This window comes from Cupressus sempervirens, chromosome 7 (assembly GCF_028749045.1).
Source record: "Cupressus sempervirens isolate cs-2001-9-10 chromosome 7, ASM2874904v1, whole genome shotgun sequence".
Taxonomy (NCBI): domain Eukaryota; kingdom Viridiplantae; phylum Streptophyta; class Pinopsida; order Cupressales; family Cupressaceae; genus Cupressus; species Cupressus sempervirens.
The window spans coordinates 94,739,905-94,763,909 of NC_143124.1; positions in this window are offsets into that span (position 1 = coordinate 94,739,905).

A 24,005-nucleotide genomic window follows, 5' to 3' on the forward strand; every position below is an offset into this window, starting at 1 on the left:
CATGACTTAGGAATTGATAGAAGTCTATGTAATGAAAGATGAGTTTAAGTAGATGAGGAAGGGTAGAGGGAATTATAAAATCACACAGTAGCTGAGTTCGATACCTGTAGGGAAAACGTTAACTTGTCTAAAGAGGTCGGTAGGCTAGGTTCTTTCTTAACACGTCTGGGGCTAAAAAAACAAAGAGAAGTAAAGGAAAGTGCTTTACAAATCAGATGGTCCCTGATCTCAACAAAGATTAATGGGGTTTTGGTCCTTTGGTAAATAGAAAATTGTTTTACCATCCCTAAGAAAGCAATAGTCGTGGTCAGTGCCATGTCAACCAGAATATGTACCACAACAAAATGTGCCTTGTCATACTAGTCTTGAATTATTTAGTATAGATTTTTTTTTAGGAATAAGAATTTTTTTTTTTTGTTACTTATTATTATGTTAATATTAATATGTTAAAGTTAATTTTATGTAATTTAAATTTCTTATTTCATTCGAATGGTTTAATATAATTATGCTAATACTTTTTTTTTTCTTTTTTCTTTTTCTTTTTCTTTTCTATTGTTTTTATTTTTGCATGAAATCTATAAATTATAATTATTATTCAAATATTTAATTTCAAAATAAAATTGAAAAGAACAACATACTAAAAATATATAAACTACCTTCTTTTTTTGTGAATATGTATATTTAAATTATAATTAGTGGAAATGATCTGTTCATCAATAAAAAGTATGATGTTTGTCATATTCATTATGCTTTATAGATATTTAAATATAATATATGCATTGCATACAATTAATCTCTTTCCAAAGATTTGTGTATTTCTTCCTTTGCTTTCCTTTTCACGAGTTGCTTCTTTGTCTTCATCTTTTCATAACATGGTTGTGGTCGACGTGTAAGGCCATGGTAGTGGTTCCCACTTTTTGGCCAAGTTTGACACTAATTTAGGTATTTTTAACAAACACTTGATTTTTAAATGCATTTTACTAAAAAATCATAAAGAATTTGAATATGTATATTTAAATTATAATTAGTGGAAATGATTTGTTCATCAATAAAAAGTATGATGTTTGTCATATTCATTATGCTTTATAGATATTTAAATATAATATATGCATTGCATACAATTAATCTCTTTCCAAAGATTTGAGTATTTCTTCCTTTCCTTTCCTTTTCACGAGTTGCTTCTTTGTCTTCATCTTTTCATAACATGGTTGTGGTCGACGTGTAAGGCCATGGTAGTGGTTCCCACTTTTTGGCCAAGTTTGACACTAATTTAGGTATTTTTAACAAACACTTGATTTTCAAATGCATTTTACTAAAAAATCATAAAGAATTTGAATATGTATATTTAAATTATAATTAGTGGAAATGATCTGTTCATCAATAAAAAGTATGATGTTTGTCATATTCATTATGCTTTATAGATATTTAAATATAATATATGCATTGCATACAATTAATCTCTTTCCAAAGATTTGAGTATTTCTTCCTTTGCTTTCCTTTTCACGAGTTGCTTCTTTGTCTTCATCTTTTCATAACATGGTTGTGGTCGACGTGTAAGGCCATGGTTGTGGTCGATGTGTAAGGCCATGGTAGTGGTTCCCACTTTTTGGCCAAGTTTGACACTAATTTAGGTATTTTTAACAAACACTTGATTTTCAAATGCATTTTACTAAAAAATCGTAAAGAATTTGATGATGATGTAAACTACTAATTTTTAGCACTTTCTATCTAGTTTCTAACAATATTTTTAATTTTTTTTAATAATTTCATTTGAAGTCCATTTTCTTTATCTCCTCTCAGAAGTGGTTTATACAAAAATTGATAATTTCAAAAAGTGATGGGTGTTTTGATCAACATAAGTTTTTTTCAAAATATTCAATAATTAAAAAATCCTTTCAAGGCTAGAATAGAAACATTAATAACTAGCAAGTTTTGTTGGTTTTGTTCAATTTCCTCAAAAATTATAGGTTTTATTTAGTGACAAAGTGACACTAACAATAATTTACACATAGGTTGTTTTTTATCAATATAACTTGATTTGTATATATCAAAAAGTGCAATTTTTCTTGACTCTTTGAAAGCTAACACACATAGGTTTGATGATTATTATTTTTTACAAATTATTCTTTACTTTTATATTTTTCCCAAAGCTTCAAATGGAGATTTCTAAAATGATTAAAAGACCTATATTTAATAAAACTAAAAATAAAACATCACAATAAATACAATATATGCTAAAAATATATTCATTGGAAAGCTTATTGAAAGGACAACACTTTTCCAAATTTAGTTTGAGAATTTAAACTTATTTGGCCCTTGTTTGAGTCATCAAAAGAGGAAATTTTGATAGAAATTGAGAATAAATTGAGAAATTTTCTTTTTAGACACTTCAAACGAAGATGACTTGGATCGAAGCCCATTTGTGGGTTTTCACACGAAGAGGCTTTGAATGAGGCCTCTAAGGTAGTTTATCATGTTTTTGTAGGGGCTTCATTTGAAGGCCCTAGGGTTGTTTCCTAGCCACCATGAATGGTTGCATAGGAAGGCACAAGGGGCTTTGAACGAAGCCCTCGTTTGAAGCCCCAAGTCCAACCAAGGGGTTTAGTTGAAAGCCCCTTAGTTATGATTTGGGTGTTGGGTAGCTTCATGCGAAGCCCCTTTGCTACTTTGGGTGCCAAAGGGCTTCGAAGGAAGCCCCTAGGCTATCGTTCTGCGTGTCAGGGGGCTTCGCTCGAAGCCCCTTGTTGGCTCGAAAAAAATTTAGAAAATTTGTTTAGTATAAAAATAAATTTTGCCTTCATTTTTTAAATCAATACAAAATAATCTTACAAGGCATTCATTGCTTTTGAAGAAAAAGAAACAAGATTGAAGACAATTTGAAATATTTTGATATTTTTTGAAGACCGATTTGACAATTCAAAATATTTTGATTTTTTTTGAAAATCGAAGATGGGAGAACAGTAAGGAAGAAAAAGTAAATTTGCAAGAAATAGATTAACTAATGTAGAACAAAGAAATCATGAGAAAAAATGAGCAAATTATCACAAAAAATGAGAAGGTATGTACATTTGTGAGCTCATATGGATGTGTATATTTGTAATTTTATATTAAAAAAATTTATTTATATGGATGTAGGTCTTAACAAACAATCACAAGATGAGCAAATACATGTTGAATATTTGAGTCATGACAATCTAGGACATAACAATATGGGACATGATAATAAGGACATGAATCAATGAAAGTTAGAGAAAGGCTAGGATTAGTTTCCCAACTTGGTATGGATGAACGCATAAGACTAGCCACAAGTGAAAAGAAAAATGCCTATCATATAAATTTAGATCATTTACTTACAACGGATGTGGATAAATTAAAATTACTTGCCGATATTATATTGTTAAGTCTTTCCAAAAAGAGAGCTTTGAATATGTTGGTATGATTTTTTACATTTGCAGAAGTTATGAAAATTTTCTAGAAATTCTGGTGAAAAATCATTTAGGTCTTTTGTTTTAAGTAGATTAGGGTTTTCACTCCTCATATTTTTGAAAGTTTTAAGGTTGCCCTAGTTGTGTCTTGCTTCGTTTGATGGTAGATCCTTTTAACTTTTGAAGGTTGGTCTCCTAACTCAGCCATGAAAATGCCCTAAATCTAAAAACCCTAGGTTCCCCTTTGAATTTCTGAAGAGGAGTTATAAAATGCTTTAAGTTTGTCCTTTACGATCTTATGGTGTAAAGTTTCATGTAAGAGTGGAATGCCTTTCTCTTTTGTTTTCGTGGTCACATTTTATAGCGCAGCAAAGAAGCATAAAGGATTTCATGTTCTACAGGGATACGCTCTTATTTTTCGTAGTAGCAGAATTGCTTGGCCAAAGGCTTCCCGATCATACGAATGGTTTTGTAAGCGAAGAAGCGTAAAGGTTTATTGCGCTTTGAATGATCTTGTTATTGAGCTATGAGCAAGCAGTTTGAGCAAAGGGGCGGAGAGGTATTGAGTTGTGATCTATGCATATACGTTTCAATGAATAGCGTAAAGGTGTAATACCTCGGCATGGCGTAAATCTTTATTTGAAAGGTGCATGAAAAATTTTTATGGTTCTACGAGTAAAAAGGTAAACGTAAGAGTGAAAGTAAGGTTCAAATGTGATTACATGCATACGTTCTTGAGTTTATGGATAATCGTAAAGCATTGTTCTAGCAGTAAAGGCATCGAGTGCGACCTGTTGAAGTGTCAGAAGGGCCCAGTTGCAGCGAATCAAATGAAGGCACAAAATTTATGTCAGATGGGCCCAGCCCGCGTGGCATATGACTTAAAATATGAATTTTGCATGTGCACAAAATTAACAGCTATGTCATTTTTAAAATTTTCTAAGATCAAATCTGGGTCATTGATATTTGAGAGGGGCATTTTTTGTCATTATGCCCTTATGCTTGCCAGGAAAGCATATGAATGAAGGGCTATTTTATCTTCTCTTCATAGTCACGAGTTCAGTCTCACTGTGTAGGCGTAAGATGGTAAATGTGGGAGATAAAAGAGAAGGCTTTACATTTTTACGATAAAAGGTAAACGTAAGAGCAAGATGTTAGCTTGGAAGGCTCTCTGAGCATACGAGATAAATGGATTTTGTAGAGGCATAAAGGATTGTTCAAAGAGAGCCATAAGGTATTTTGATGCTACGAGAAAAGCTAAATCATAAGAACGAAAGGTAAGTTTTGAAGTCTTACGGTGTCCCAGGAAATGAAGTAAGCAGAGCGACATAGAAGAGATTTTCAGGTTTTCCACTGATACGAGGACGTGTGAGCGTAAAAGGAAAAAAGGAAAGAAGAGGTAAGAGCTTTACGCTCATGCGAAGAATTATCTAATCGTGAGATCGAAGGTGATAGTCAAAGGGATTTTGATCCTACAGTGTGGAGGGCTGCGTATAAGTGTAAAAGGTGAAGAAGGACTAAGATAATGGTTTTACGCTTATACGATGAAGGTCAAAGTAGTAAAAATGAAAGAGTGCAATGAACTGGTTTGAGATCCTCTGGGGTAAAAGGCATTGTAAGAATGTAAAAGGGATTTTCAAAAAAGTGCCAAGGCATCATTACATTCTTATGATTAGGGCATACTGAAGCATCTCCAAGTGAACGTAGAGATCCATCGAGGGCACTTTCGACATTACGAAGATTGAGGGTTTGACTCAACTAAGAATAGAAGACATTCATTTAAAGAGAAAATAGCTGATGTGTCATGATAGGTAAGCAAAAAAGACAAAATTACTGTAGCCAAGTAAAATATAGCTTTGAAAAGTACATCAAAATCAAATTTTGTAGCTGATATACCCTGATGGAAACTTGCATTCATAGTTTTAAAGCTCATGCATGCTAAATTTATTGAAAAGGTTGATACATGTATGATTAAAACATCGAAGATTGATTAACTGTCAGTGTATTTACTACTATGAAGTAGATTGTTTTCTGTCCCATTCTGGAATTTGAAAGTTTTAGAGCTCTATGTATTCTGTGCTACCGTCAAAGAATCCAAAATATAGTTTGAAGGCAAACATGCCTGACAAAGAAGTTGAAGAGATACATGAAGAAGAAGTTGAAATCGAAGATGAGGGTGATTATGTTGTAGAAGTCACACCAGAAGGAAAAAGAAAGAAATTTGCTATTAAGACAGAAAAGAGGACAAGGGTTAGAAAACCAAACAAGCATGTAGAAGACTGGCTAAAACTCCTTCCAGGGTCGTCAAACGCAATTTTTGCAAACAATCATATATTCAGATACCCTTATGTTTTTGTTCGAGATGTTGAATACCCTAGAATGACTGGTTACGATCTTTTTATGTACTTCTATCAGAATAGAACAGAAAATGTACCAGTGTGTAACCCCTGGAACAGAAATATGGCAAAATTGATTTTTCCAGAAGTATTCATTGATGTTGATTTGATAAAAGCCCTAATAAACTCCTACAATCCAGTAACTAGGACTTTCCACAGGTATAATGGGAGTGTATTATGTACATTGGACAAAACTTCTTTTGTTTGGACTTTTGGATTGATGGGAAAAATGGATGTACCTGTTGACATTGCGGATTTACAACGAAAATTTGCCAAGAATAAAACCTATTTTGTAAACAATGTCATGTTGCCACATATTCCTTACAGAGTTAAGAAGGCAGGGTTAATTCCAAGAAAGGTGGGAGAATTTTTACCTTTGAGTAGGTTCAAGAATTATTTCAAAAATACAGTGTATGGGTTGCACAAAGTGTTGGGAAGTGATGGCGCAGAGGATTGTGTATATGGGTTTCTTTTTCTAATGGTATGTGATATACAGGATCCTTTTCATCATAAGGAGTATGATTATGTGGCCTTTATCATTGAGAGTATGCACATGCAGATTTGTGATGCAAAGAAAGGAGAGATGAAAGACTTCAAGTTCCACCATTATTCATTATTGATGCACCTTATCCTATATAGCAACATTGGGTACATCAGTGGAGACTTCATTGATCAAACTTCTGATGAATTCGATGAGTTACCTGTGCAACTCTGGACTCGTATTTGGCATAAGGATTTCTTTTATTCAAATACCCTAGTGTTTTTTAATTTGTTTAGTTCTATTATCATGAGGCAACTAGATCATACTTTCTTTAGGGCACCTAATGTTTTGAAGACTCTTCTTAGGCCCTCTTTCTTAGATGAAAAAAAAAATTAGATCATAACTAGGGAAGTATATTTTTGTTTAAAGAATGTATGTTAATCAAAGTATTTGCATGCCCACAGCCTCCTCATCTACTACCAAAATATTTACCCCCCAGACTGGCTATTATTGAATTCTTTTGGCAATTCTTATTGATGAATAGAGAAATGATCCCTCCCTCTTTGCATAAGCCTACTTTTGTGTGTAGAACTTTTAAAGTAGGAGATTTTGAGATAGGAAAAAATGCATTTGAGGAATTAAGTGAGTTTTTAGGTCAATACAAATTTGCTACTAGGCCCTATAGAATGTATGACCCTGACAGTTATATTGCAAATGAGGTTAAGGCCATTAGGGGTTTTATTCTACCTCCAAGCAAGCCAATCCCTATAGAGGACCTAATTGCCAACATAGTAGCAATAGGGGAGGCAGATGAGTTATTAAGGAAATATGAGGAAATAAGGAGAGTGGAGAATGCTTTGAAGAGGACCAACCCTAATTTTAAGGGTTTCTATACAGAATTTCCATATCCTAATAATCTAAGAAAGATGGTTGTAAATTTTGACCATATTATGTCACAAATGCCTCATGAGCCAGAGGGAGAGGAAGCCACTATAAATAGAGAATCCCCTGAGCCAGATACACAATTGGAAATTGAGTTAGAAGAGGAGCAACCATCAACTTCACCCTGGGTACCACAAGGAAATAAGAGACAAAAGACAATGCACATCCCTGAAAAGGTGGTAAGCAGAGCTATACAAGTCATGTCTAGAAATAGTGAGTATTTTTCTGATATTAGGAAAAATTATTTTCACCAAAGGGCCACTAAAGCAAGGAAGGCTTCTACTGATTTACAAATTGCAACATCAAGATTGGATAACAGGCGCATTCAATCTGAAAAGTTCATGGAAGATGATGATTTCATTAAATCATTAGAGTTTAAAAGTTTTCTCTATAAGATCAAACAAAATGAACTCACATTGAGTCTCATGCCAGGAGAAGATCCAGAGAAAAATAAGGAGTTAATTGAAAAATTATTGGCTTATGATCCTGAAACAATGATTGTTGCAAAAGCCAGAGAATTGGTACATAGGAGTGGTATGATTCTAATACCACATTGGGATATTGAGAAGGCCTTTGTGTTGGATCAAATGAGAGGACAAGACAAGGCCATTAGTTATGAAGCTCCTAGCAGTGAAGGCTTTAAAAGAGGGTCAAGTTTTAATGTAGACACAAAAACCTTAGCAATATGGAGTGTGGCCCTTGACACTAAGAAGCCCAAAATGATGAATATAGAAGAAACTTCTTAGGGCAATATGATCGTGTGGACATTGGAGAGCACTACTGGGAAGGAGATTTCCAACTTGGTCAAACATTTTGCTCTCATGAATGAAGAAAAGGTTTATGAAATTGAGGATAAGTTAGTTGCAATGTGCAATGAATGCCTTAATATGAGAAGAACATATGAAGAAGAGCTCAAAATGAGCCATGTACAGAAACATAGAATAGAAGAGTTGGAGGAAAAAATTAAAATTCTAGAAACAGAAACAAAATCCCTCAAAGAACAACCCAAGGTAGCAGCAAAGGCAGAACATGCACCAAGGCAAGAGGAAGAAAGAAGGCACATGGTAGAAGCAGAGGCCCAAACAGAAGAAATACCTATAGGGGTAACAGTGCCAGTGCCTGTGATTAGTGTGGAAACAGAAGTGTCCCAATCTAATAGTGACACCAAGAAAAATGCCTTGATGAATGTATTAAATCATAGAATAAGAATTCTGAAAAGAATATCTCAAGATGCTTATAATACATTCATCAATCTTCAATCTGAAGAATAGGTATGCAAGGATGCAATCAGATGGCTTGAGCCTATTTTTCAACAATGGGGGCCATATATGCAATTCTTTGACAGGTTGATACCCTTGTTAGCTAAAAAGCCAGATCTCCCAGATAAAGTTATTACTGTGAAAGAAGGCATGGATAAAGTGAAATACTTATTACAAACCTTCATAGGGAAGTTGGCAGTAATTCAAAGCAAATTGAAAGTGTTGACAAATGGTTTCTATTCTTTAATTCTTTCTGTTATCAATTCTGATGGTAGGCTAAAAGATTTTAATGATTGGTCTAGTTCTTTTGATCACATTATAGACTTGCCACAAGTGGTATCTATTTTCCAAGATGGTATTGATGAATGTCTCTTCAATAAACTAATTGATACCCTTTTCAAGATTGAAACTAAAATTAATAGGTTTACCATAGAAGGAAGGGTGATTACTGATGCCAGGTGGCAAAAAATTGTTGATGAACTAATGACGGTTAAGGAATGTGAATGGCCTACCAAAAGAGAAGTATTTGTTTGGGAAGCAATCACAGAGATTAAAGAATTACCAACAGGGAGCAGTTAGAGAAAAGGACAAAATTGAAGATTTTATGCTCCAGCTATCATCTGCTACTATTTTATTTGTTCCTTTTTGAGTTAAGGTGTTTGGTTTCTTTTGAAAAGGGGTAATATACCCAATTTTGTAAAAGGACACCTATCCTTTTTCTTTTAGCCTGAAGCTTGTTGCATCTCACACTATTTAAGTGAGATTCCAAGGCTAAAGAATGGTCCGAATTCTAATTTTTTAAGTGATATGCTTAGTCTGTCTTTGGTCCAAATTTTTGAAAGCAAATTCATGATGTATTTTCTCTGTCAATTCTCTAAGGATACATGAATATAGAGTGAGCTTTGTTTCTTTCTGAAGGTCATTCTGAGTCTATTGTAAATGGTATACAATTTTCAAAGAAAATAAATACAAATTGTGAATTGTCCCCATATCATTCTTTTCTGAATCTTGTCTCCTTTTTATTACTGGGTTATCTTGATGTTGCATAAGTAAAGGCTTGTGCAATTGAATGCAATCTAGTTAGGTTGTATATCTGTTTATCATTGATGTTAATTTAATGGATTAAATAAAAGCTTTGGTAAATGTGGTAAAGTTTTTTTCAGTAGTGGAAAGGGTTTTAAATGATGAATTCTGATAAGAATTGCTGATAGAATTTGTTGTAAGGTAACAAACTAGATCTGAGAATTTTCTATAGACTTTGAACCCCAATGGATTAGGCACTGATCAAATTGATTTAGTTGAAGGAGAAATATATCATAAATGATTATCAAAATGCAACATCAAATCAAATTTTACTTTTATTTCCTGTAGATCTTCAAAGTTGGCCAGCACTTGTCTGCATGGAATATTTTAGCTTTAGTTAGCCACTATTGTTAAGAACATCTGCAAATCTATAGAAGAATTCTTTGCGATATCTATTTTATGGGATGTGTTTATCAAGTTAGTAAGAATTATGTATATGTTTGAGGATTTTGAAATGAGAATCAAAATGAACTAAGAATAATCCTCATACAGTTGTTCCAATTTTGAATCATCCTGGGTATACCCACCCTAGTTTTGCAAAACGAAAAGAGTAGAAAACCACCTTTGGTTTTGTAGAAGTTGGATCCAAATGTTTTACGCATGCAATTGTTAACAAGAACTGGCTGACCTTTAGATTGTATGAGTATTATCATCTTGGTTTTAAGCATTTTTTTGCTTAGTAGTTTTAGTCCTTTTTAAAACACCAACAGAATAAGATAATAAAAGAAATAGCAAGTAGATTTGATGTTTTGGAAACACTTGAAAAAAGACAAGTACTTGCTCGTATTCTTTTATAGGAAAACTTGGAAGAGTCATTGAAATTTCTAGGTGTAACACAACATCAAAAAAGAGAAAATTTCCTAACATGCAAAATGATATTATTGAAAATGTTAAGAAAGGTTTGACCTCTGTAGGGAAGAAAACTCAAAGTAAAGATAAGAGAACTACAAGAAGAGTCATGTTACAATCTATTCTTGATAGTAGTATACCCCAAAATAGAAAAATATCTTCAATTTTGTCATATATTAGTTTTAGTAGAAAAACCATATCAAAATATATTAAGAGGAGAATGGTTTCGGATGATAGTACTTTGGAAGGAAATTGGGCAATTAAGTGTAGACCTCCTTGTTGTGATATGATTGAGGATAGAATCAAAAAAATGGTAATATCATTTTGGAATGATAATACTCGTCCTTCATCAAATACTAGAGATGTTCTCAAACATAGGGTTAGACATAACCTTCATGAACATCATACAAAACATTGGTTAGACATAACAAAACATGAAATATATGTCTCTCTTTGTAGTTCAAATCCATATATAAAGATTGGGTAGACATTATTTGAAAGATTGAAGTCATATTATATTAGAAGAAAAAAGGTGTTTGAAACTTCTTGTTGTTGTTGTTGTTATCATATTGAATTTGATCTCCACTATCAAGTTTATCGGAAATTTATAGAAGAAACTTTTGGTTATAAAAATGCCCCTCCTAGTAGATGAAGTGATTTCATCTCATCTATTTTATGTGAAAAAATAGATGATCTTGTTGGTCAAATCAATTGCATTAGAGGAACATGTGATGTGTGTTCTAATTTGGCTCTTTTTCCTTTGAATAATGAATATATTGATGTCACAAAAATGATAACTTGCAAAGGTTACAAGGTGAATAAAACTGAATCTAGGAAAGGATTGAAAAGATTAGAATATGTTGAAGAGGAGATGACTGTTGGAGCATTTATGGACAAATTTAAAAGTTTTATACAACCATATATCCATTATGCATTTTTTGCAAAGTGGCAAGCACAACAATTTCAAACACTTAGAGATAACTTCCCACTTGGAACCATTTTATTAGTTGTTAACTTTGCATAAAACTATTCATTTGTTCATCAAATGGCTATTCAATCATACTACTATTTTTTAGATCAGGTTACTATTATGGTACAAGTGTTCTATTGTCATGCATGGTTAGATTTGGATGATATTCAAAGCACAGTTGAAGCATGAGTCATCAAAAAAGAATATCACTTCTACATAAGTGATGATAAAGAACATGATATTAATTATGTAGAACATTGTTTCAAGAATTGTTTTGCATATATCAAAGAAAGAGGCATAAGTATCAATAAACATTATGTTTGGTCTAATGGTTGTGCTGCACAATTCAAATCATCTCAACCATTTTATGCACTTTTTCGATATCATTGTAATGTTCAAATGTGCTCTACGGAAGTATCAAATGAATTATATGAGAGTTCATATAAATAATGCACATGATATTGTTGAATGGTACAAGACACATTTTGCATCAAATGAGGTTATGAGTACCAATCATCAAAATTGGACATTGTACATGAGAGACTATTCATGTTTTTTTTGATATTGCATTGCTGAGAATTACAATGAATGCATCAATCAGGATCATGGATATGTAGGTCTATGGACTTTGGTGTCACTTGTTGTTACTGATACAGTTAATAGAGATGAAGATAAAAAAATTGATGACATTCCTTTGATTTCTACTGATTATAACCATACAGCTAGACTAGTTCAAATTGGCAAGTAAAGTTTTAAAAATAATAAATTTATCTCTCTATCTATGTGTGTGTGTGTGTGTGTGTGTGTGTGTGTGTGTGTGTGTGTGTGTGTGTGTGTGTGTGTGTGTGTGTGTGTGTGTGTGTGTGTGTGTGTGTGTGTGTGTGTGTGTGTGTGTGTGTGTGTGTGTGTGTGTGTAAAAGTCACAAAGAAATTTTAGAGTTCACAATATACATGTATGATGTTTTAATTGTGTGTACACGCAAAGTCTTTGCAGATATTGTTGAGCCTAGAATTGTAGTCTAGTGAATTACTATTTATTGTGTTGCATTGCAGAAAGGATGAAGTTATAGAATGTTATTCCCTAAAATTACACATTAAATTAAGTGATGGAATTTTATTCCCTATAGGTATACATTAAATTAACAAAATTATGTGTGTTTATATTTAAATGATGAATTTATTTATTACATCTAATTAACTTTTAAATGCATGGTCTATAGATTCAGTTATTTTGGAGGAAACATATCTCAGCTAACATAGATTAGTGATACATAGAATTCACTTTGTTGATTACCAACTTGACAATAAGTGCTTCAATATAGTTACCATGTTATTGCTACGCTCATTTCTCTATATCAAGTTAAACATAAAGGTGGGTATCACAAGTGGATATTACATACTAAGGACCAAGAGAGAATGTTAAATGTTCTCCATGAGCGTGTGGAACCACTTGAAATATTTCATATTTGTAGCACTTTCTTAGATATTTCATATTTCTAGGACTTCCTACATTTAATACTTCATATTTCTAGCTTAGTTGTTTAGATATTTCATATTTCATTTAATCTATTTCAAGTACATGCATGCTCATTGTATGTGTAGACATGTGTACATGTTTATGTTAGAAACAATAGTCCACCAAGATAACTAAGAAGGGGGCGGGGTGTGAATCAATTATCCAACAATTAAAACATTTACCTTTTTTAAGCAAACTTAACCATTCAACCAAAGTAAACAAAAACCACAATAAGATGCACATAGACAATTACACCAGATATGTTAACTAGGGAAACCCTTGATTAGAGGGAAAACCCTGGTGGGAATGATGCCCACAAGATGATGTACTAATATAAATATTCCTTGTTAGATGATGGACCCTATTATGAGTCTATTACAACATTTAGTACATATGAGTCCTTGTTAGGAGACTTTGAATCACTGTTAGGAGATTCCAACCCTGTTAGGAGTTGTAGTACAATGTGTGCAAGATGAGCCCACTACCCAAACATGAAATTTACTATTATATTATTCTTTCCTTTGTTCTGTCAATTGAACTAAACACTACCAGACCTTGTAGACTAGGTCACAAACTTTAGATCCAAATATCAGACCTTGGATCACACAATAGAACATCGGCAATTAAGTTTCCTTCACTTCTACACTACTCTGCTCAACTTTGCATTCCTATCTTGTGTTGCTTACCAATTACTTTTCCATATCATGCTTGATAAAGGAAAATTTCCTTCCTTTATACTAAGTCCATAAAACAATTCCCTGAGTCAGTTGTTAGACCTTCTCAATTAATCATTATAGGACGACATTAAGAACACATTACACTTAGCGATACCATTAATCTTCTACCTTGTAACTTGAATATCTTTCTGTACACATAAATCATGACAAGAGAACTTATCTACATCATCATCAACATGTCTTCTTTATATCCTTAACCTTGATTCTCAAAATAACAACTCTGCTAAGAAATATAACAAGTTTGCCAGAACATACCTTTGTACACTCTATCTCAGAACAAACATCACCAAAACTTACATAACTTCTTCTAGACTTATCATTTCTTCATCTAATGTTAACTACATATACTAGATACTTAGAAGTATCTCTCATAACCTTAGATGGTGTGAATTCTCAACTAGTCATTTGTACCTACTTGATCTTTCCACTATTCTTATGTCAGATACCATGGAAGACTACTATGTTGACATCAATGATAAACTCAGTCATGAATGTAACATATCATCATAGTAACATATCTACAATACTCCTTGATAGGAATATCATCATCATTCATGCTTCTAATAATCTCCCTCTTTGGTATTGATGGAAACATAGATGAAAAATATCTAGTTCCGAGAACACCAAAAAAAGACTATTATGATTCTTTTCAAATCAACTTTATCAATCATTCTCCCCCATTGATATACTTCAATGTTCTTTCTCTCAAATTGTCATTCCATGTTGTACTTCTTTCAAAAAAAATTTACTTCTTCTTGTTGTCTTTTCTTCTCCCCATGATGTTCTTCCTCATGATGTTTTTCATTTTGTACTTCTCCACCATTGACATCAATGTCAATGGTTTCAACAATAATCAAACTCTGTAAAAACTAATTCTTACTAGCTCAAGTGTCCAAAGACACTGTTCAAAACAACATCCAAAAAGTGTCCTAGATGACTTTGTCCATCACAAATACTCCCCCATACAAGAAGCATCAACATTTAGTCCAAAAAAATAATGGTGCTCTATTATACTAGACTGATGCACTCTTGTATCATCTACTCTGATGTAGGAAGGGGCATAACCCCTAGCATACCCAGCAAATACTCCAAAGTTCTCTTTGGGAAGAGGCTTAGTGAATATATCTACAATCTTCTCCTTAGTGCTCACATACTCCAATCTTATTTCCTTTTCTACAACTTTCTCTCTCAATGTGTGATACTTAATAAAAATGTGCTTGGTCTTCAAATGCAACATTGGATTCTTTGACTTATTTGTTGTGCTTGTATTGTCATAGTGTATGACAATAGGTTCACTAATTTCTATCCTTATATGCTTCAGCATCTACTTCATCCAAATAACTTGATTACAATTGTTTATTGTTGCAACATTTTTTTACTTCCACTATACTTTGTGATGTACAATCTTACTTCTTGCTTAGCCAAGAAACCAATCTTCCTCCAAGAAAGAAGGCTCCACCACTGATGCTCTTTCCATCATCCATATTGCTTTCCCAATCAGCATTAGTATAAGTACTTAGAGTAAAATCATTAGATCTATCATACCACAATCTAAACTCTAGTGTTCTTTTCAAATATCTAAATATCCTTTTGACTATTGCATAATTTGCTTCTCTAGGATCAGTTTGGAATCTTGCAACAATTCCAACTACATTTTCTATATCCATCCTTATGTGAGTCAGATATTGCAAAACTCCAATCATAGATATGTACTTCTTTTGCTCAATAGTAGGTGTCTCATCCTTTATAGATAACTTGTGTCTAGTTAGGTGTTCCAATAGGTTTACATGTTTCCAAACCAAACCTTGCATACCAGGTTCTAAGTGCTTGCTTCAAGCCATACAATGCTTTCTTCAGTTTTCATACTATGTCCTTATCATTTTTCAAAGGACAATCTTCAGGCTTCTCTATCTACATTTCTTCTTCAAGTTCTCCATTCAAAAATGCTGACTTGACATCCATCTAATACAAATTGAATTTCTTTTGTGTTGCATATGCTAAGAATAACCTTACTACTTCTATTCTAGCCACTGGAGCATAGGTTTCATCATAGTATATTCCTTCTTGTTGTGAGTAACCTTTACATACCAATCTTTCCTTGTTCATTCATCTTGTTCCTAAATACCCATTTAGTTCCTATCACATTCTTATTTGCTGGTCTAGGTACCAATTCCCATGTCTCATTCTTTACTATCTAATCTAATTCCTATTTTATAGCTTGCTTCCAATAGTCATCTCTACATGCTTCATCTGCATTCTTAGGTTCAACTTGAGATATCAAACATAGTTCTTCATTGACTCTAGTTCTTGTCATCACACCTTTAACTTTGCTTCTAATGATCTATTCAGGTGGATGATTCTTTGTCATATTCTTACCCGAAGTAGGAGTTTTTATCTCAACTCTTAGCTCTGCTAAAGATTCTGAGCTTTGTTCCTACCTAGGCTCTCCTTCATTCTACAAATCATTGCTAGTCTCAAGAAATACTTCATCATTCCCTAGTTTAGTAATAACATCATTATTTGAATTGTAATAAACTAGTCTCTCTTGTATCCTAAATTTCTCATCAATTCTTACATTTGCACTTTCCATAATAGTCTTAGTTCTTAGATTATAGCATCTATAAACCTTGATTTTCAATGAATAACCAAGAAACATACCTTCATCACTTCTAGCATCAAACTTACCAATATCATCATTTTTTTGATATAACACTTACTACCAAAAATTCTAAAATACTTAACTGAAGGTGAGTGACCAAATGACAGTTCATAAGGGGTCTTGTTTGTGTCTTTCTTGACTTGCACTTTGTTCATAGTGTAGATTGATGTATTCACAACTTCTCTCCAAAACATCTTGGATACATCATTTTTAGCTAACATAGCTCTTGCTCCTTCGGTAGTTGACTTGTTCCTTCTCTCTACAATGCCATTCTGTTCAGGGGTTCTTGGAGGTGATAATTGTCTTTTGATTCCATTTTCTTCAAAAAAATATGTTAAACTCATTTGAAGTGAATTCTCCTTCTTTATCTAATCTTTAACATTTAATCTTCGTACCAGATTCATTCTCAACTCTATCCTTGAATATTTTGAACTTATCAAATGCCTCAAATTTCTCTTTATGAAATGCAACCCACATCATTCTAGAAAAGTCATCAACTAGAATCATAAAATACCTTTCACCATAGAATCCTTTAGTCTTCATATGACCACTGAGATCTATGTGTACAATCTCCAATTTTTCTATAGTAGTAAACTTCTTGCAAGAAAAAGAACTTTTTTTATGCTTTTCCAAAACACACTCCTTGCAATTTGTGTTAGTAGGTTTTACAATCTTAGGTAGATCTCTAACTGCAAACATAGTACTAGTCTTCACAATACTATAAAAGTTTATAAGAAAAAATCTCTTATGCCATAACCAACTATCATCTACCTTTGCAACCAAAAATGTCATTTCAGTAAGATTCAACTGAAATACATTACCTCTAGATCTAATTCTTGTTCCAATTACCTTTCCATCTTTATCTTTGATCATGCATGTCTTCTTTGTGAACTGCAACTGATAACCTTTTTCCACTAGTTGTCCAACACTCAAAATATTTTGCTTCAAACTATCAACAAAACATACATCCTCAATGTTATTAAATTACCATCAAGAGTTATAGATCCAATACCTTTAACTTGGCATGCTACATTGTTTCCAACTCTGAAAATGCCTCTATCCTAACTTTTGAAGTCAAAAAATTTGTTCATATCACCAGTCATATGATGTGAACAACCACTATCAATTATCCAATCAGATTTCTTTTCAACCTATGACACCAAAGCTACTTTCTCTAGACTTTCTTCTTTTATTGCCACAAATCCTATTTCATCATTACTAGCACTTATTGCTTGTTCATTAGAATCATTTTCTTGATTTGCATACAGACACTCGCTATCTCTTCTAGGTTTGTAATTTCCTTTATAATTTTTCTTTCTTTTAGGACACTTAGATGCATAATGTCCATATTCATCACAAGTCCAACATTTAGAGATTTTCTTACTACCTTTTTCTCTTCTCACCAAAAGGGCTACTCCTTCAATCTTTCAATCCTCATTAGAATTTTTGCTACTAAAAAAATCTTCTCTAGCACTTGTGCTCCTTGATAAACTAGGTCAAATATTCAAGGCACTAAAAGTTGTCTTTGTTCTAGTTAATTCTCTGGACTGTCTAAGCTCATTCTCAACTACTTCAAGTCTTCCAAGCAATGTCTCCTTTGTGAAATCTTTGGTACAAGATATCAATAACTGTATCATTTGAATTGTTGACTTAAATAGTGATGTTAAAGTCTTCATTTTTTCTTTCCAACTATCATAATTTGTTCCATCAAACTTTGGACTATCTTTCCTGAACATGCTCACCATGGATCTCCCAAATTTGTTAAACTTTATCTTCAAGGACCTAATGCTTTGATACCAATTATTAGAAATAATAGTCCACCAAGATAATTGAGAGAGGGGGGGGGGGGGTGTGAATCAGTTATCTAACAATTAAAACATTTATCTTCTTTAAAAAAATTAACTATTCAACCAAAGTAAATAGCAACAACATAAGATGCACATAGACAATTGCACTAGATATGTTAACAAGGAAAACCCTTGATCAGAGGGAAAACCCCGATGGGAATGATGCCCACAAGATGATGTACTAATATAAATATTCCTTGTTAGAGGATGGACCTTGTTAGGATTCTATTACAATATTTAGTACATATGAGTCCCTGTTAGGAGTTGTAGTACAATGTATGCAAGATGAGCCCACTTCCCAAACATGCAATTTCAACTACAAGAAGAGTTCACTTCTCAAACATGCAATTTACTATTATATTCTTCTTTCTTTTGTTTTTTCAACCAAACCAAACACTGTCAAACCTTGTAGACAAGGTCACAAAGCTTGAATCCAAACATCAATCCTCAGATCACACAATAGAACCTCGGCAATGAAGTTTTCTTCACTTCTATTCTTCTCTACTCAACTTCACATTCCACTCTTGTGTTTCTTACCAATTACTTTTCCATGTCATGCTTGATAAAAGAAAATATCCTTCCTTTATACCAAGTCCATAAAATAATTCTCTAAGTCAACTGTTAGACCTTCTCAATTAATCATCATAGGACCACATTAAGAACGTGTTACACTTAATGATAACAATAATCTACTGCCTTGTAACTTGAATATCTTTCTGTACACATAATATTATGACTACACATAATATTATGATGAGAAAACTTAGCCACATTATCACCAACATGTCTTCTTCATATCCTCAACCTCTATTCTCATAATAACAACTCTGCTAAGAGATATAAAAAGTTCATCAGGACATGCCCTTGTAAACTCTATCTCAAAACAGACATAACCAAAACTCACATGACTTCTTCCAGACTTATCATTTATTCATCCAACATTAATTTCATATACTAAATACGTAGAAGTATCTCTCATAACCTCAGATAGTGAGAATACTCAACTAGCCATCCATACCAACTAGATCTTTCCACTGTTCTTAGATGTTAGATATCATAGAAGACTTCTATGTTGACATCAATGACAAACTTAGTCATGAATGTAACATATCATCATAGTAACATATCTACAATACTCCCCCATAGGAATATCATCATCATTCATGCTTCCAATAGTTTTCATTTCATACATAACTTGCTAGGACTTATATCGAGTGTATATGCATGTGTTCATTTCATGTAACTTGATAGAATATATATTGAATACTTACATGTTCATTTTGTATGAAGTTTAGGAGTTTATTTGAATACTCATGTATAAATTTTCATCAATCATGTACATCTAGTTCCATGAACTAAATACATGTATAATCTGTCTAATCATAAATTTAACCATTCATGTTCGTGTCTAACCACAAACTAAATACATGTATATTACATGGACCATAAGGTAGAAACATGTATATCACATTTAGATAATCATAAATTGAACCAATCATGTACATGTCTAGCCATAAGCTAAATACATGTATACCACATAGACCATAAACTAGAAGCATGTATATATCATATTTCTAGTCATAAATTGAACCAATCATGTACATCTAACCATAAACGAGAAATATATATGATGATCATAAATTGAACCAATCATGTGTTTAATAAAAAATGAATCATAAGCAAACATGTGCAAAAATCTATATATACATATATATGTATATATGTATATATATATATATACACACACACACACACACACACACACACACACACACACATATATATATACATATATATGTATATATGTATATATAAACACACATATATATGTATATATATATATATGTATATATATAATCATAAATGTATATGTCTCAATTAGATCAATGATAAAGTAAACATGTACATGTGTCCTAAACTGGAGAGTCATCGTGACACATACAAACAGAGTCTGATAGAGACTCATGAGGATCATGTCTCTGTGGAGTATCAACTGAGCCCTGCAAATTAAAATATAACAATACATTAGACATGTATAGTTCTATATATATACATGGGTTCTAGTTTGAAATATTTGTATGTAAATTTAAATTCATTGATACAAGTGCACATGTAACTAGTAAATTCCAAATTTATTTAAATTTATATTTAAATTTTACCTGAGCACTAGTGGGTATCACATCCATCATATTTTTATCTCCATGAGTAGTAGGTGTCGCATTGACAACATCACTCCTCCCATTATGATCAGAGCCCACACCAGAAGAAGCATGCTCTGCTACCTATTTCTACAAAAATATAATTCATTTGGAAATATGAGTACATAATCATATACTTGTGAATGGAAATTTGTTATTGTAAAAATGAAACTTAAAAGAGGTATACATGGGTTTAAGGAGCAAGAGGTTCATCAGCAACATGTACTAAGGTGTCATCAACAGAAACTCCATCTCCAATAGTCTCAATCATTATGAAATAGTGAGGAGTGCAAAGGACTAACAAGCTAGGATGGAAGTGGTGTAGAGTTAGTAGACTGAAATAGCATGTCCATGTATGATCCTATCCCAGTGGAACATGAATCTGACTCAAATATCATAATTTTTGATCAAGTACATCAATTCCATCAATAGAAATAGAAATACCTCAACCAACTCCTAAGGTTCCCTTAGGTGGAGCTACAACTAACTATTGTGCATCTGAGTGCTCAGCTAAGTACTGAGCGCTAGACTATTGAGCACCAGAGTGTTGAGCTAAGTGCTAAGTTGATTTCTGAAAGCTAGACTACTAAGCACCATAGTGTTGTGTAGAATGCTTAACACCAAAGTCCTATGTAGAGTGTTATGTACTTTGGTGTGCATGACCTGATGGCATGTCATGGGATGCTCAAAATATAGGCCTCTTTGAAATTGTTTATGTGACACTATGTAAAAGCATCCCCTATGTATCTATGATGTATGAATATTCCTGTAAAAGATCATCTAGAAGATACAAGACCATCTCCATATTTTTGTGCTCTCCAATGAGGCCACTTATATCTCCTAGGGCGGGAATACCTACAACTCTATAAATCTCATCAGTGGATAGTGTAGTACTTGATGATGCCTTAGAAGATGATCTGTACTAACTAAGTGCACTCAAAAGATATCTACCCAGAGTGTCAAATGTAATGTGTCCTATCCGATCAATTGCTTCCCTTAAATAAGAAATGATAACTCTATTTGTAATAGCAACCATCATTGGAGTCACTGTTGGGGTCCTAGATCCCACCAATGCATGATGATGAGGAACAACTTGAGTTGACTCATGGTATGCATCACGATCACAAACTCTATTGTGTCCCTGACCATAATATCTTTGAATATCTAAATAGTTGATGTGGTGTCGCAAATAGAACTCTGTGTACAACTATTGGGAAAAATATAATGGATTTTGGTCATTATTAGGATAAGAATCATGTGTTGCTAGAAATTGAGGGTATATCATACAAGCAATCTATGGCACAACACATCTCATAACATGATATGTCCTAACCTTGGTCTTCCCCTTATAAAATGTGAAGACCTCTCATTTGATAATCTCCTTAGAAACCAAGCTCTAAACATGGTCTAAGGATATACCAACCAAGATCTATTCTCTAAGCTTAGCAAAAATCCTATCTACAGACTATGATGTAAATGCAATCTGTGATCTAAGTCTGTCAGTAAGCTTCTCAAGACTAGTCAAAATCTACTGACATATACCTTTATATAGATGATCCTAAGCTCTCTCAATAGCTGATCTTAGTCTAGTAGTCTCTGTAGTAAAAAATTGGAATATAGTCATCATATCAAGAACGGGAGGGTGGATAGATAATACATCAATAGGTGGTCTCTTTCCCTAAGCCTGAGCCTGTCTGTGTCCCTGAGCCTAAGCTTGAGCCTGTTTGTGTCCCTAAGGCTAAGCCTGAGCTTGTCCTTATCCTTGTCCCTATCTAGTTTGTCCATGTGCCTATCCTTGTCCATGTCTTTGTCTGGGCTATCCCTATCCCTTTCCTTATCCATGATCATGTTCATGCCCCTAACCATATCCCTGATCCTGAGGCTAAGGTTGATTGTGGGATGCCATCTATGGGTATGACATGCAAACTAAATGTTAACTTAATATTACAAGAACATAAGGGGTCAATAAGGGGATGCCATATAATTACAAGAACATGTATTTTGGTAAGGGGTCATAATAGGTTCTATCATTAATCTAAGGTCATAAGGGGTCCTATTAAGTCTTATTTAAGTATTTCTAAGGTCTTAAGAGATCATGTATGAAGTGAGAAGAGAGCGAAAGTCATGAGACAGAAAGTAAGAAGAGGGAGAGAATGTGAGGAGAGAGAAAGTGAGAAGAGACAAAGAGTAATAAGAGGGAGAGAGTGTGAGACAAAAAGTGAGATGAGTGAGAAAGTGAAATGATAGAGTGAGGAGAGAGAAAGTAAGAAGAGAGAGAAAGTAAGGAAAGAAAAGTGAGAGGAGAGAGAGAATTGAGAAAGTGAGAAGAGAGAGAAAGTGAGATGAGAGAGAAAGTGAAATGATAGAGTGAGGAGAGAGAAAGTAAGAAGAGAGAGAAAATTATGAGAGAGAAAGTAAGGAGAGAAGTGAGAGGAGAGAGAATTCAAGGAGAGAGAAAGTATGAGGAGAGAGAAAGTGAGAATAGAGAGAAAGTGATGAGAGAGAAAGTAAGAAGAGGGAGAGAGAGTGAGGAGAGAGAGAAAGTGAGATGAGAAAGTTAGAGGAGAGAGAAAGTGATGAGAGAAAAAGTAAGGAGAGAAGTGAGAGGAGAGAGAAAGTGTCAAGAGAGAGAAAGTGTCAAGAGAGAGAAAGTGAGAAGAGAGAGAAAGTGATGAGAAGAGAGTTCAAGAAGAGAGAAAGTGTGAAGAGAGAGAGCTAAAGGAGAGAAAGTGATGAGAGAGAGAGAAAGAAAGGGGAGAGAGTGAGGAGAGAGAAAGTGAGAAGAGAAAAAGTAAGGAGAGAGAAGTGAAAGGAGAGAGAGAGAGAGAGTTCAAGGAGAGAGAAAGTGTAAGGAGGGAGAGTTAAAGGAGAAAGAAATTGTGAGGAGAGAGAAAGTAAGAAGAGGGAGAGAATGTGAGGAGAGAGAGAAAGTGAGATGAGAGAGTGAGGAGAGAGAAAGTAAAGAGAGATAAGTAAGAGGAGGGAGAGTTCAAGGGGAGAGAGAGAGAAAATTGGAGAGAGAAAATGGGAAGAGAGAAAGTAAGAAGAGGAAGAGAAAGTGAGAAGAGAGAGAAAGTGAAGAGACACACAGAGAGAGAGAGAGAGAGAGAAAGTAAGGAGAGAGAAATGAGAGAAGAGAGAGTTCAAGGGGAGAGAAATTTGAAGGAGATAGAAAGTAAGAAGAGAGAGAAAGTAAGAAGAGGGAGAGACAGTGAGAAGGGAGAGAAAGTGAAGAAAGAGAGAAAGTAAGGTGAGAGAAGTGAGAGGAGAGAGAGGGAGTGTTCAAGGAGAGACAAAGAAAGTTGAAGAAGAGAGAAAGTGATGAGAAAGAAAGTATGAAGAGGGAAAGAAAGTAAGAAGAGAGAGTGAGGAGAGAGAAAGTGAGAAGAGAGAGAAAGTAAGGAGAGAGAAAGTGAGATGAGAGAGCTTGAGGAGAGAGAAAGTAAAAAGAGAGAGAGTTCAAGTAAGGAGAGAGAAGTGAGAAAGGAGAGAGAGGGAGAGAGAGGGAGAGAGAGGGAGAGAGAGAGAGAGAGTTGAAGGAGATAGAAAGTGAGATAAGAGAGAAATTAAGAAGAGGGAGGGAGAGTGTGAGGAGAGAGAAAGTGAGATGAGAAAGTTTAAGGAGAGAAAAAGTGAATCTCAG